Source organism: Prionailurus viverrinus, chromosome F2 (assembly GCF_022837055.1).
Source record: "Prionailurus viverrinus isolate Anna chromosome F2, UM_Priviv_1.0, whole genome shotgun sequence".
In the NCBI taxonomy this organism is placed as follows: domain Eukaryota; kingdom Metazoa; phylum Chordata; class Mammalia; order Carnivora; family Felidae; genus Prionailurus; species Prionailurus viverrinus.
Window position 1 is genome coordinate 66526478 of NC_062578.1, and position 13662 is coordinate 66540139.

Consider the following 13662-nt stretch of genomic DNA (forward strand, 5'->3'; position numbering starts at 1 on the left):
TTAGCTGTTTCTAATCAGACTCAAAATTGCCAGCTTGTTGTCTTAATCTGCCCCTGAGATATCAGCCTTCCCTGTGTGATTAATCTTTCCTTTCTTTGGCCACGTTTCAGACCTAGACAAGCATTGCACTGCGGCTTATCATGTTGTGGTTATTGTTCCCTGAAAGGGATGAATGGAAGCAACCGCCTTTCCTTGCATAATTTGTCAAACACCCACACACCCCTCTTTTTATTTTTAATTCCAAAGCCAGCCGATGAGCTTTGCACTTTTGCAACTTTGCCTCCACCCTCAAGAATCTTCATTAATTAAAAAAAAAAAAATTTTTTTTTAATGCTTATTTATTTTTGAGAGACAGAGTGTGAGCAGGGAAGGGGCAGAGAGAGAGGGAGATACAATCCAATGCAGGCTCCAGGCTCTGAGCTGTCAGCACAGAGCCCGACGCGGGGCTCTAACCCACGAACCGTTAGATCATGACCTGAACCGAAGTCGGACGCTTAACCGACTGAGCCACCCAGGTGCCCCTATTAATTTTTTTTTTATGTGTTTTCTTCCTTTTGCTAGAGAATAGTGACTTGCCCCAAACTGCAAAATAACAAAATGCACAAAACTGGACCGTGGGTCCTGCAGAACTTCTCCCTTTCCTTCCATGTCCACGGGGGCAACTGGGATGCCTGCCACCTCCAAGGCCTCCTCTGCCACCCTGGCCCAGACCTCATCTTTCACCTGGGCCTGATGGGCCCCCCTTCCCCCCCTTACAGTCTTGCTTGCAATCCACCCTGCACACCTCTGCCAAAGTTACCTTTTTACTATACAAACTAAATCACGTCACTCCCAAGGATTATAACCATCCAGTAGCTTCTCCCTGCAATTCAGCTGATGTCCAGACTCCTTTCCCCAGCTGACCAAACCTTAAGGAAAAGATCCCGCCCTTCTCTACCCATCAAGCCCCTACCGTCTCCTCCACTGAGTATCCGCCATGCTGGCTTTCTTCCTGTTCTAAGGGACCCCAAGCCCGCTTTCTCCCTGGTGCACTTGCCGTCCCCTACATGTGTAGTGTTCTGTCCTGGGTTCCCAAGAAAACAGAGGCGGAGGCACAGCTCCTAATGGTCTACGTGGGGATGGGGACAGATGTGCGATCCCCAGGAAGCAACAACAACAAGGCAAAAGGGAAGTTCAGGTGAAAAGAGAAAACAGTGTTCGGGGTGGGTTGTTCAGCTGACTGACCGCTTCACGAGGAACTCCAGCCCGCTGCTGTGATACACGGATGGTGGTGTGGGATGTAGTCAGCTATACTGTGATGCCACATCCGCGTTCCTCAAATCTGCCACGTTGTGCAAAACTGCACAGTAAAAATCACCGGGCCCAATCGCGGGGAGGATGAACTTAGGGCCACAACTCAAAAACTTTGTCCTCGTAAGAGCAGTGGCACGGTTTTACACGTTACACATGGTTTAGAAATGCACAAATACTGCAGTAAATACAGCGTTTTTCCTTGCCACGAGACCCGTGTGTTTGAGGAACTGGGTGGCAGAAGGCGGCAACTTGTGGGTCACCGTGGCGTGGTAGAGGGACGAAAGCTGTGACACCAGCTGTGACGGTCGTGACTCGTCACGCACAAGGTAAACTGAGGTAGCCGGCACTCATTTGAGGTGGATTTCTGTTCATTTCTGTGGATTTCGGTTCAGGTGGGTGAAGTCTGTTCACCTGTGGTTTCTCACGGATGACCTCGGGCACAAGCATGTGCAAAACCCATGGCTTACTCCACCGGGGTCCTGTTGCAACAGATTTGCATTTTCCAGACCGGCACTGCAGCCGACCTGACAGGGCTGTGTCCCAGAAAAGCCCGTCGGGGGAGGATGTCAGAGTTCCCCCGTCAGCATCAGCGCTGACTCTCCGTGCTCAGGGGGCTGAGCCTGAAGGAGGAGCCAGAGCCCTTAGGCCTGGTCAGGTGGGACCCGAGGCCAGCGGAGGGGGTGATGTTGGCCACGCTGGAGCCCGCCCTCACGTGAGAGAGCTGGGGGGACACCCGGGGCCCCGCGCGGCCCAGCAAATCCAGCATCGTGCCGGGCCCGGCACCTGCTCTTGCCTCGTCCTTACGCGTCCCACCGCTGGTGGTTCATTCTTTCACTTAAAGACACCCCTTTGGGGTGGAGGCGAGGGCCGCGGGCAGACTGGCAGCAACACCGGGGGGCTCCAAGCAAAAATGGGAAGCCGCGGGAGCCGGACAGACGTGGTGGGATTTGGATGTGTTAAATCCTGCCCTACAGCCGTGCGGGAACTGGCTCACTGGGGAGAAGCCCAACTAGGAGGGCGATGACAGCTTGGACCAGGGGTGCAGGAGTGAAGCTGTGGGAGGCGGGCAGGTGGGGGGTATATTTCGGAGGAAGAGCCGACAGACTCACTGATGGAGAAATGGGGTTGTGGCCTGTCAGGGCTCCCCCAGTGAGACCCTCCTGGCTCATGAGAAAGTCCCCGGATTACCACCTTACCACCGTCAGGAGACAGGCAGACCCTGGTTCACTGTGGTATTTGGCGAGTCGGTGACAGCTTAAAATCACCTAGACGTTGAATTTGTCATCTCTGGAGTGCTTAGCTGGGATCAAAGCAAACACACCCAACTCTTGGGACATGCAGGGGCCTTGGGAGGCCTGGGGGGAAGGGGGTGGCACCACCTGCCACCTAGTGAAGGGAAGGCCCCTCCCAGGGGGTGGGGTTTTATGTGGGAGATTTGGGGTGGCATTGAAAGTTCTCACCTTGAGAGCAGACAACAAAATGTTTAAAACAGTGCTTCTCAGAAGTGGGAGGCATGAGGGAGCACTTTGTTCCCCACCCCTGCCCGGAGGACATTTGGCAGCATCTGGACACTTTTTTTTTTTTTAATTTTGTAGTGTTTGTGTATTTTAAAAAAAAATTTTTTTTTAACATTTATTTATTTTTGAGACAGAGACAGAGCATGAATGGGGGAGGGGCAGAGAGAGAGGGAGACACAGAATCGGAAACAGGCTCCAGGCTCTGAGCCGTCAGCACAGAGCCCGACGCAGGGCTCGAACCCGTGGACTGCGAGATCATGACCTGAGCCGAAGTTGGCCGCTTAACCAACTGAGCCACCCAGGTGCCCCAATGTTTGTGTATTTTTGAGAGAGAGACAGCATGAGCTGGGAAGGGGCAGAGAGAGAGAGAGAGAAGAAAACAGAATGTGAAGCAGGCTCCAGGCTCTGAGCTGTTAGCACAGAGCCCGATGCGGGGCCGAAACCCACGATCCGTGAGATCATGACCTGAACCCATGTCAGACGCTCAGCTGACTGAGCCACCCAGGTACCCCTGGAGACATTTTTGACTCATCACAATTTCAGGCAGGGTTGCTGCTGACATCTAGTAGGTGAAGGATTTTTTTTTTTTTCTATTTTAGAGAGGGCACGTGCAAGTGGAGGAGAGGGGCAGAGAGAGAATCTTTTTTTTTTTAATTTTTTATGTGAATTTTGAGAGAAGAGAGACAGAGCATGAGTGGGGGAGGGGCAGAGAGAGAGGGAGACACAGAATCCAAAGCAGGCTCCAGGCTTTGAGCTGCCAGCACAGAGTCCGATGCAGGACTCAAACCACGAACCACGAGATCATGACTTGAGCCAAAGTCAGATGCTTAACTGGCTGAGCCACCTGGGCACCCGACAGCAGGTGAAGGATTTTAGTGCGCTGCTGAACATGCTACAATGCACATGACAGCCCCCTCAGCTAGAAGCTAGTTGGCCCCAAATGTCACGTATGCCAAGGTTGAGAAACCCTGATTATGTCCCGAACACCCAACACTGGGGGGGGGGGGGGGGGAGCCTTTTCAGGTCTGTTACAAAATCCCATAGTCTAGAACACTGATCATGTGGCTGGTGGGTCTGGCGTCTACACCTGATACTGGAGTTTATTGCTCTGTATATTCGAGGTACATTAATGGAGAGTTGAGTATACATATATTTAGCTCAGCATTTCTGAAAGGCTGCCAATTCAGGGAAAAAAAATCAATTAAAATGCACAAAAATGCCATTAAAAGTTAAGCAATATGTGCCAAACACTGGACACAAGCAAGATGCCTCTCCGTAGGTGAATGGATGAACCAAGTGTGGTATATCCACCCACTGGAGTGGTATTCAGTCATAAGAGGAAATGATGAGCCAACAGGCCAAGGAAAGATTCGCAGGAACGTTAAGTGCAGATTGGTAAATGAAGAATGAAGTGGTTGCATATTGTAGGATTTCAACTTGGTCACATTACCTAGTAGAGGGGAAACTATCCAGACTCTAAACACGTCAGCAGTTGCCAGGGGTGAGCAGGAAGGGAGAGAGGGGTGACCAGGTGGGGCACAGGGAGGGTTCATGGCAGGGAAACCATCCTGTGTGATGCTGTAATGGGGGACTCATGTCCCACGTGTGTCAAGACCCATTAAATGCACAACACAAAGAGTGAAACCTGGTGTAAACCGATGAACTTCGGTTAATAATCACTTTGGTTGTATCAACATAGGTTCATCAGTTGTAGCACATGTACCACACCAGTGCAAGTGCAAGAAGTTACTAGGGGAAACAGAGGAAGTGGGGAGAGAAGAGTGATATGGGAACTCTGTACTTTCTGCACATTTTTTCCAGAAAACCTAAAAGAGCTCTAAAAATTAGTCTATTGATTTTTTTAAACATTAAGCAATATAACAGAATTAACAAAATTATTATAATTATCATAATAACTAACACTTACCGAGTGCTTCCAAAGAGGCAAACACATAATAAAAAGTCGTCACTGTCATCATTGGTGAGGACGTAACAGAAGGACTGAGTAGGAAGAATGGCTCTCACTTGAAGAGCACTGCTTAGGTCCAGGCAGATAAGATGTTGAACCTTATACATTTAACCCCCACTACCACCCTAGGAGGAAGGTCCTATTATCACCATCTTCATTTTATAAAACAAGGAAATGGAGACTCAGGTTAAGTCATGGGCCCAGGGTCACAGAACATCAGAGGCAGGATTTGAATCAGATCTCATTGACTCTTGGGCTTATGTGCACACATGTGGGAGTGTGTGTGTACGTGTGTGTACCACATAGAAGGAGAAGGGTGGGGTGATTAGGGAGTGACTGGATCAAAGGAAAGAAGGAAAAGCATCAAAATAATGGAAATACACATACACACAAATGAAGTTTCTCCCCTCCCCCTGCCTTGTGTCTGGGTCTCTTCCTGTGGGTGTTACCGCCCTCTACCCTGCCTGCCCACCAGGGCTCATGGTGGGATGGGGTGTGGCGGTGACCCAGGCTGACCAGTGTTTCCATTGGGCGCTGGCCAGCCTGAGAGTTGCATCTGAAGCCAGCCTCCTGCCCTGGGTGGTCCTGGATAGCTCCTCTTGCCCAAGGTTGTACAGAAGGTTCCAAGCCAGCAGCGGGAGCCCCTGCCCCTTTCTCCAGGAGCATTCTCTTTTGTTTTGTTTTGTTTTGTTTTGTTTTGTTTTGTTTACTGTTTATTTATTTTTGAGAGAGACAGACAGACAGAGCATGAGTGGGGGAGGGGCAGAAAGAGAGGGAGGCACAGAATCCAAAGCAGGCTCCAGGCTTCAGGCTCCAAGCCGTTGGCACAGAACCCAACGTGGGGCTCAAACCCACGAACCGTGAGACCATGATCTGAGTTGAAGTCGGATGCTTAACCAACTGTGAGCCACCCAGGCACCCCAGCATTCTGTTTTCAAGAGGAATGCGAGGACCAGGCAGCAGCCATCCCATCCTTAAATGGGGACAAGCCCCTCATAGTCCCGGAGAGCTGCCTGTAGTCCTGCAGATTAGTGCCTGCTGCGTTCAGAGTCCAGAAACAGCTACTTGTCTCCTTCAGAAGGTGCTGGAATGAATTGCCCGGCACCGCCCAGTTTCCTGAGGGCTTCTGATCACGTCACTCTGGACCAAAACGTGAAGCAAAGATCCAGCTGCCCCATCTGGCTGGCATTTTCATATCTTTATAAGGTGATGTCATGCACGAAGGGAAGGTGGCATCACTCTCACCTGATTCTGCCTTATCTCTTTTTTATCCACCTTAGTCTGTCTAGACCCCCATCCTGAACCCACTGGCGGAGAAACCCACCTCAGGGCGTGGATCTCGTCCTGGTCTTCTCTGTCTTCCTCTGTGTCTGTACCGTGCCTGACAACGGCATGTCCTCAAGAAACGTTTGAGTGGCGCTACCCCGAATAAATCTCAACTGACCATGGACCGAATATTCAAAGAAGCATTTTTCTGCCCATTCCAGAAGATTTCAGTATGGGCCCATCATTCTCAGATTGTTTTTCAATCACCAGAATTGATTTCCGTCGTCCCCCTCCGCAGGGTCGTCGCCAGTGAAGTGTATGAAATTGCAATTAATGTTGGCATTTGTCCCCGTCTCCCTCCCTTTCCTTAAAGGGGGCACACAGGTGGTGGCAAATTGACGAGCCAATAGTAATCGCATCATAGGGGAGGTGTGAGCATTGGCAAGGGCTTTTGCAATTAAATTAGGTGGAGAAATTCGCTTTCTGAGGAAGGGACAGCAAGGAGGTGCCCCTGCCGCAGGGGAGCTGGCTTCTCTTCAGAGGCGCTGCAGGAGGGGTGGCTCCGCAGAGCACAGGAAGAGGGCGTGGCCGCTGGGATTATTTCCAGCGTAATTGTTTTGCACGGCTCAAGTTTTAGCAAGCAATTTCTATAAGTCCTTTTACAATTGGAATTCATAAGCAAGTCTGTGTGCGCTCCCCTGAGTGGTTTTTTTTTTCTCTTCTTTCTGTTTCCTGGTCCCGTCTCACTAGTACCTAGTACCGTCTTTCATCCGATCCCAGAGAGATCCCTGGTCTTCCCACCTGTGCCAAGCCAGACCCTTCCCAGAGAATGGGTTTCATTAAGAGTTTCCATCAGCCCAGTCTTAATTTTGTTTCTCTCCTGCAATCAGCGATTCATCAGCCTGCAGTTCATTAGGAAACTCTTCGCACCAAGGAGAGCACAGCTGGGCACTCGCTGTCTGGGCCGAGCTGCGGGCAGACGGGAGGGGCCGATGGCAGAGGTGGGGACTCTGCCATGCCTGGTCCGTGGATGCTCCTTGGAGGCAGAGGACTTAGGAGGGAGGCCGACTAGTCCATCAGTCTAGACCCACAGCCCTTCTCTGTTCCGTGGACTCCCTCTCAAACCTTCCTACAGCTCCTTGCTGGGACTCTGGTTTTAAAGGCACATTTGTTGTTGTTATTAAAAGGGATGAGCTCCCCTCTGAGAATTCTTTTACTCCCTGCCCTCTTCTCTGGTCTTCCCCTTGCACGAAATGGGCATAGCCAGATCTATTCCATAGGATTCTTGGGAGGTGGTGAATATAAATGCCTGGGACATGATGTCATTTTGAGCAGTTCTGTTTTATGCACCATGCATACAGTATCTCATTTAATTTCTACAGAAACACTTTGAAGTGGGTTTTTTGGTTCATATGCTTATTTGTTCTGTAAAAACCTTTTATTGAGCATCTACGTGCCAAATAGTATTACATAACCTGCTGGGGCTCCAGCCATGAACAGGCAGATTTCCCTGCTGACAAGGAATTTAGGTTCTCATAGCTGCTGTTACACCATTTTACAGACCAAAACACTAATGCTCAGAGACAGTGTCACTTGGTCAAGGTCACACGGCCACTTGTCTGGCTCTGAAGACAGTCCCCGCTCTTCTGTCCTTGCTGCCTTCCTGGGTCTGAACCCAGCGCTAGGCATGCACATAGCTTTGTCAATGTGTGGAGCTTCCCCCCACCGTACCCTCACCCTGTTTCAATTAGGCTGGATTACATGTCACTGGGGAGGGAACAGTGCCTGGGAATTAGGAGATAATCGTGTGACCTCAGAGAAGCTGTTTAACCCCTCTGAGCCTCAGTGTTCATGTCTGTGAAATGGGGATAAATCTAACACTTCAGGTTATGATGGACTTCCCAACACCCAGGATATGGGAACCTACTTTAAGGGCTGTGATGTCCTGAGCCAGTATGAGTTGTTTCTTTGTGCCCTAGTAGCCCCTGGGTGTCTTGGGAGCCTGTTCAGCTGCCCTAGGCCCTGGGCACCTAGTTTCTTCTAGATCATTAGAGGGAATACAGGCTAGTGGTTTTGACCGTGGTTAAAATTCCAGCTCCGCATTTACCGTTATGCCACCTGTGAAATGGGAATATTAAGAGCCTCTGCCTCAGAGAGTTGTTACGAGAGTGAAGTGATCCTTTCCTGACAGCAGTGGCCGCCATGACGCAGTGATGTTCACACAGTGGCTTCATTCTTAAACTGCTAAGCAAAACCCTGTGATTCTGAAACATCTCTGAGGATTACATTTCTTGGTCTGAAAATCAAATCTAATTGTTTCTGTGAAACATTGCATCCCTCTATTCAGTTTTGGATTCATCCCCTTCAGACTAGGTGGTTTTTGTTTTGTCTGTCCGTTTTGTTTCTTTCATGTGATGTTCAGAAATATAATGGAGCGATTTCATTTCCATTTAGCGAAGTAGATTGTTAAAGGAACAGGAAACCTGACGACGAGGTTCTCCTCCCAGGGATGTTACCCCACACGTGGAGTGGTTTTCGTGTTTTTCTGACAAAGAACTGACAGATTGTTTTTCCTTTAAGCTGCTCAGTGGTAAAGCCTCTTCTCTTAAACCCGGGTCAACTCTGTATAACCAAACAGCTGGAAGTGTGGGCCAAGAGAGTGAGCCGTCTAGACACAGGGACAAGTCCCTGTCCATGTGTAAAGGACAGCTTTGTTGTTCTTGCCAGACGCGATGGCCCAGATCACTGGAAGGCCACATTTTGGCTTATTGGAGGCCGCAAGCAGTCTTGCTCAACCTGGAAACCCACATTCATGAGGAGAAATCATGGCTGTCAGTCCTCGTGAAGTGAATGGCACATTTCAGGACCTTCAGAGGGAAAATCAGCAAAGCAGAACTCGCTGATTTGTCCCCACTGTGCAAATAAGCTACCATTTATTCAACGTCCCCATGCACGTGACCAACCTTTCCTAGGTGCTTGGAACACGTCATCACTTGTTTTTGCCCCAAACCCACCTACTGTAGATGAAGAAACTGAAAGTCAGAGAGGTGAGGTAACTTGCCCAAGGTCACACAGCTCTGACGACGCGGAGCAAGGCCCTTTTTATTCCCAAACTCTTGTCGTTCTGGGGAACCACTGGGGGAAAAATTAGGGATGAGAAAACAGTAGAAAAAGCCTGGTGGTGATGGTGGCGGAGGAGGAGTTGATGTTAACCGTCCGTAGAAGAAAATTGTTGCCGCCTATCATGACAACGTTGTTAACTATTCACTTTCAGAAAAGGACCTAAAAATGGACTGACAGATACATATTCAACTCTGTTTAAAAAAAAAAAGAGAAAGAAAAAGAATGAAATTGGCAGGCATGAATTCCCAATGTCAGAGGCAGAACCAAGCCCGGTCAACCTGCTTCTGGATTTCTTTCCTCCTTACCTTTATACTTCACAAGCGTCACGTTGTATAATTTTTTGCTTCTAGTCCAGATAGGACTAAGCCATCCCATCATGTGGTGCCCCCAGTAAAATAATAGCAGTTAATACTTATTTAGCACTCTCTGTATGCCAAGCCGTGATGGAACCATTTATATTCATTTTTTTTAATGCTTCTTTATTTTTGAGAGAGAGCGAGCATGGGGCAGGGGCAGAGAGAGAGAGGGAGACACAGAATCCGGAGCAGGCTCCAGGCTCTGAGCTGTCAGCGGAGCCTGGGGTGGGGCTCAAACTCACGAACCACGAGGTCACGATCTGAGCCGAAGTCGGTCCCTTAACAGACTGAGCCACCCACCTATATTAACTCCTTCAAGCTTCACAAAAAGCTTGTGAGACAGATACCATACTCATAATCATTTCACAGAGAAGGACACAGAGGCACGGAGAAGCTAAGCCCGGTGCCAGGGCCACTGAGCTGGAAAGTGGCCGTGGGGTTGGGCGCCCAGGCAGGCCGCTCCCTACTGCACCTGTGGGCTCCTGCCCCAGCTCAGCACAACCTGCTCCTGACCTTGTTCTTCCAGTTGCCGCTTGATTTCGCCCAGACTTGTCTGATACTCACTCGCTGGATCTTCTCACAGCTTTGCAAAGTCCTGGGTGTCCAGGGTGAGTGGTTTCCGTCAACAGCCACGGACCAGCCATCCATTCGGCAAATGCGTACTGAATCCTTGCTGGGTTCAAAGCACCGAACTGGGCACTGAGTCTGGGTCCTCGTCCTTGTATTCATGGAATTCCAAATTCCCTGAGGGCTAGGGTGCGTCCTGTGTTTGTTTTTCCTCCCTCTCCAGACCTAGAGTCCCACACAGACCCTCTCCCACAGCACCAAGAGCATTTCTTCTTCCTGGCATTTTAACGTTTTCCTCCCCACGTGATGAAAAGCAGGAATTTTGGCCTCAATGCATGGAACCTTGCGTTTATAGAAGGTGCTCAATAAATGCTTAACAGTCATAGAAGGTGCTCGATAAATGCTTAACAAAGTGGATCCCTGGTATTGTCTTTCCAGCTAGAGCCAAACAGGGCTGGTTTACAATTGCACAAAGAGAAGCTACTTAAATAACAAGCCGTAAAAGGCTGCAGAAAGAGGGTATCCACTGTGGCCCCCTTCAGGAACATCCTCTCGAGTTTCAGATTTTGACCCCAAAGACAAATGCCATCAGGGAGGGGGGTGGGGGACGCTGGCTGCATCTGTCTCACCGTGTCCAAAAATGCTATTCCTTAGCCTCTTTTCTAACCACCTCCCACCCCCACTTCCCAATATCCTGACTTACATGGAAAATCAATGTAGTTCAAGTAGGAAACAACAAAGAGAGAGGTTTCACCTGAGGTGGAAATTATGCAGGCAGCTTAATGCAAATTGGAGGGAAAGACAAAAATAAAGCCCTGCTAGGGAATCCAGGCACCCTGGTAATTCCGAGCTGCTTTATTCGCTGCACTCGTTGTGGGGCTGGCTGTGTGCAGGACCCAGTTAAAACTAACATCATGTCAGGTTTAGGCTTTCGGGAAAAGAATGTGAATGGAAAAACAAACTGCAGATGTTTGTTCTGATTTCTAGCAGAGACGTGAAATGTTCTGTGGCTTTCAGTGTATCAAGCTTTTCCCTCTGTCCACGCCTCACCTAAGGAGGGCACCCTCTGGGAGCCAGATGATATAAAGGAAGCCAGTTTGTGGTTGGAATGACTTCTCACATGTGGCTTCCAATTTCTGAGGCTCAGTGACATTCAACATGTGCTGGTCCTTCATTTTGTCCTAGTGCTGAGCGTGACGTGTTTTGTTTTTTTCAAAGGTGGTTGGCAGGTCTCTGTAAGGTCACAACGTCCTGGTCAGGCGTGAGCCTTTGCCCACTCTAGTCTTCCTCCAGGAAGCCACGGGGTTTGTCATCCATCCCTGAAAAGGTGGCTCTGAGATTTCAAATGTCTGCTTTACAGAGCATGTAGGTACTCCTCCTAGTCGTCTAGCTAACTTTAATTGCTTTCCCATAATGCACTGCTTCCTACACGTACCGCATGTCTGTTTTAAGTGGCATAGACAAATATTTCATGCTTATGCATGTATTCTCAGGAGTATTAGGGAAAAAAATGTAACTAAATAATTTTTAAATTATTGAGTGAAGAACAGTACAAGTGGTATTTGTCTAGGGCATAACTCACAACGTGTGGTAAAAATGACTAAAGTTTGAGGAACTGGGGGGCTCCTGGGTGGCTCAGTTGGTTAAGCGTCCGACTTCGGCCCAGGTCATGATCTTGTGGTCTGTGAGTTCCAGCCCCACATCGGGCTCTGTGCTGGCAGCTCAGAGCCTGGAGCCTGCTTCAGATTCTGTGTCTCCTTCTCTCTCTGCCCCTCCCCTGCTTGCACGCATGCTCTCTCGCTCTCTCTCAAAAATAAACATTAAAAAAAATTTTTTTTAAGTTAGAGGAACTGTCCTAGAGTGTGAGCATTTTCAGTCAACTTTCTAAAAACTCACATGCATATGGTCTGTTTACCTCTTCTGCTAGAAGAAGGGAAGAAAACATTGCAGCATGCACCTGAATCACGGTGGGGTGTCCTAAAAATGTAGATCCCTCATACTCTCACCAAGAGAGCCTAGTTGAGCAGGACTGAGGTGAGGCCCTGGAATTTGCATTTTAATTAGCTTCCGAGGTGGGTTTGTGGTAGGAGGTCCTAAGGCCTGAAGTCCCAAAGGACTGCCTCAGAACACGCTTCCAAACAAAGACGGTTCCACTCCCGGCACAGAATGTTCGCTTTCATCTTCCCCCCAGTGAGCCGTGCCTGCTCTCTGGGAATAAAATCTCATAAAACCTAATTTAATTGTTGAGCGGTGCTTCCTCTTTAAAACCACTTGTACATGCAGATTTGGGGGCTGCTTGGCTAATCAGGATTTCTCAGCCTCAGCACTACTGACATTCTGGGCTGGCTAATTCTTTGTCGTGATGGATTATGCTTCCATTGTAGGATGTTTTAGCAGTATCCCCGGCCTCTACCCACTAGACACTAGCAGCACACCCCACACCCCCACCATTGTGACAACTAAAAGTGTCTTCAGACACTGGCAAATGTCCCCTGTGGAGACTAAACCAGCCACCATTGAGACCCACCCGGCTACTTAGGTAACTTTATTCCGCTCGATGAACCTTTCCAGTCACAACCAGACTCAGAAGATGATGGTGAGGGGCGCCTGGGTGGCTCAGTCGGTTGAGCCCCTGACTCTTGATTTTGGCTCAGGTCATGATCCCAGGGTCATAGGATCAAGCCCCACGTCGGGAGCTCTGGGCTAAGCGTGCAGCTTGCTTAAGAGTCTGTCTCCCTCTGCCCCTCCCCCACTGGCGCTCTGGCTTTCTCAAAAAAAAAAAAAGATGATGATGGTGATGAGGGTGAAAAAGGGATTTGCTAGCTTCCCACGACTAGGGACTGAGTTCCTTGAAAACGCAGGTCCCTGGTGGTGAAAAAATATGCTCCAGTAGAAATTATTCATAGCTCTCTGGCCCTGGAATTTGAATTCTCTTTTTTCAGGAGCCCTCGGCCCCATGAAAAAAGAATGTTTTATGAAGTGCATGAAGCAGAACGAGTAGCCTGCAGCCTGGCGTAAACCTACCTCAGATCAGCTGTAAATTCAAGGGACTTCACAGAATCAGTATAGCTGGGCCAGGTCAGCTAGTGGTCTGCCCTTCCAGGGGAATTCAAGTGAACCAACAGGTATTAGCAGCTTACTTCGTGCCGGGCACTAGGGAGGCCGGTGAGGGTACAAAAATAAAGATGATCGAGTCCTTTCCCTCAAGAGGCTTGGGTCTGTTAGAGTCAGGCAGGTGCCCCAACAGAGGCAGCATGACATAACGGTCCGTAGCCATGTTGCCTGACTTCAAATCCTGCTCCACTTACACCAGCTGTGTGGCTTTGAGCAAGTTCCACAACCTCTCTGTACCTGTGTTTCCTCCGCTGTAAATTGGGGGTAGAAGTGGTACCTACCCCAGGGGTTGTTTGGAGGGTCATATGTGTTCATATTGTACAGCACCTAGAAAGGGCTATGTTAGAAAGCCCGGCGGTGAAGGGCAGACCTTGGAGTCAGGAGGCTTGGGTTCAAATCCTCACTCTTCTGAGCTTTGCCAGGCTCAGAGCCTCAAGTCCTCCATCCATGAGATGAG

General features: G+C 49.3%; 1 protein-coding gene across 4 annotated transcripts in view; it reads left to right on the top strand.

Annotated features, from left to right (window-relative positions):
* The window catches only part of ZHX2 (zinc fingers and homeoboxes 2), a 162765-nt gene that overhangs the window by 88576 nt on the left and 60527 nt on the right, over positions 1-13662 (top strand). The window contains exon 1 of one of the 4 annotated variants that reach the window (XM_047842590.1): positions 6253-6275. The exons of the other annotated variants lie outside the window; for them this stretch is intronic. The gene's annotated coding sequence lies outside the window, so the exon portion shown is untranslated. Of the gene's footprint in view, positions 1-6252; positions 6276-13662 lie in introns of those variants that run through there. 4 annotated transcript variants of the gene reach the window in all.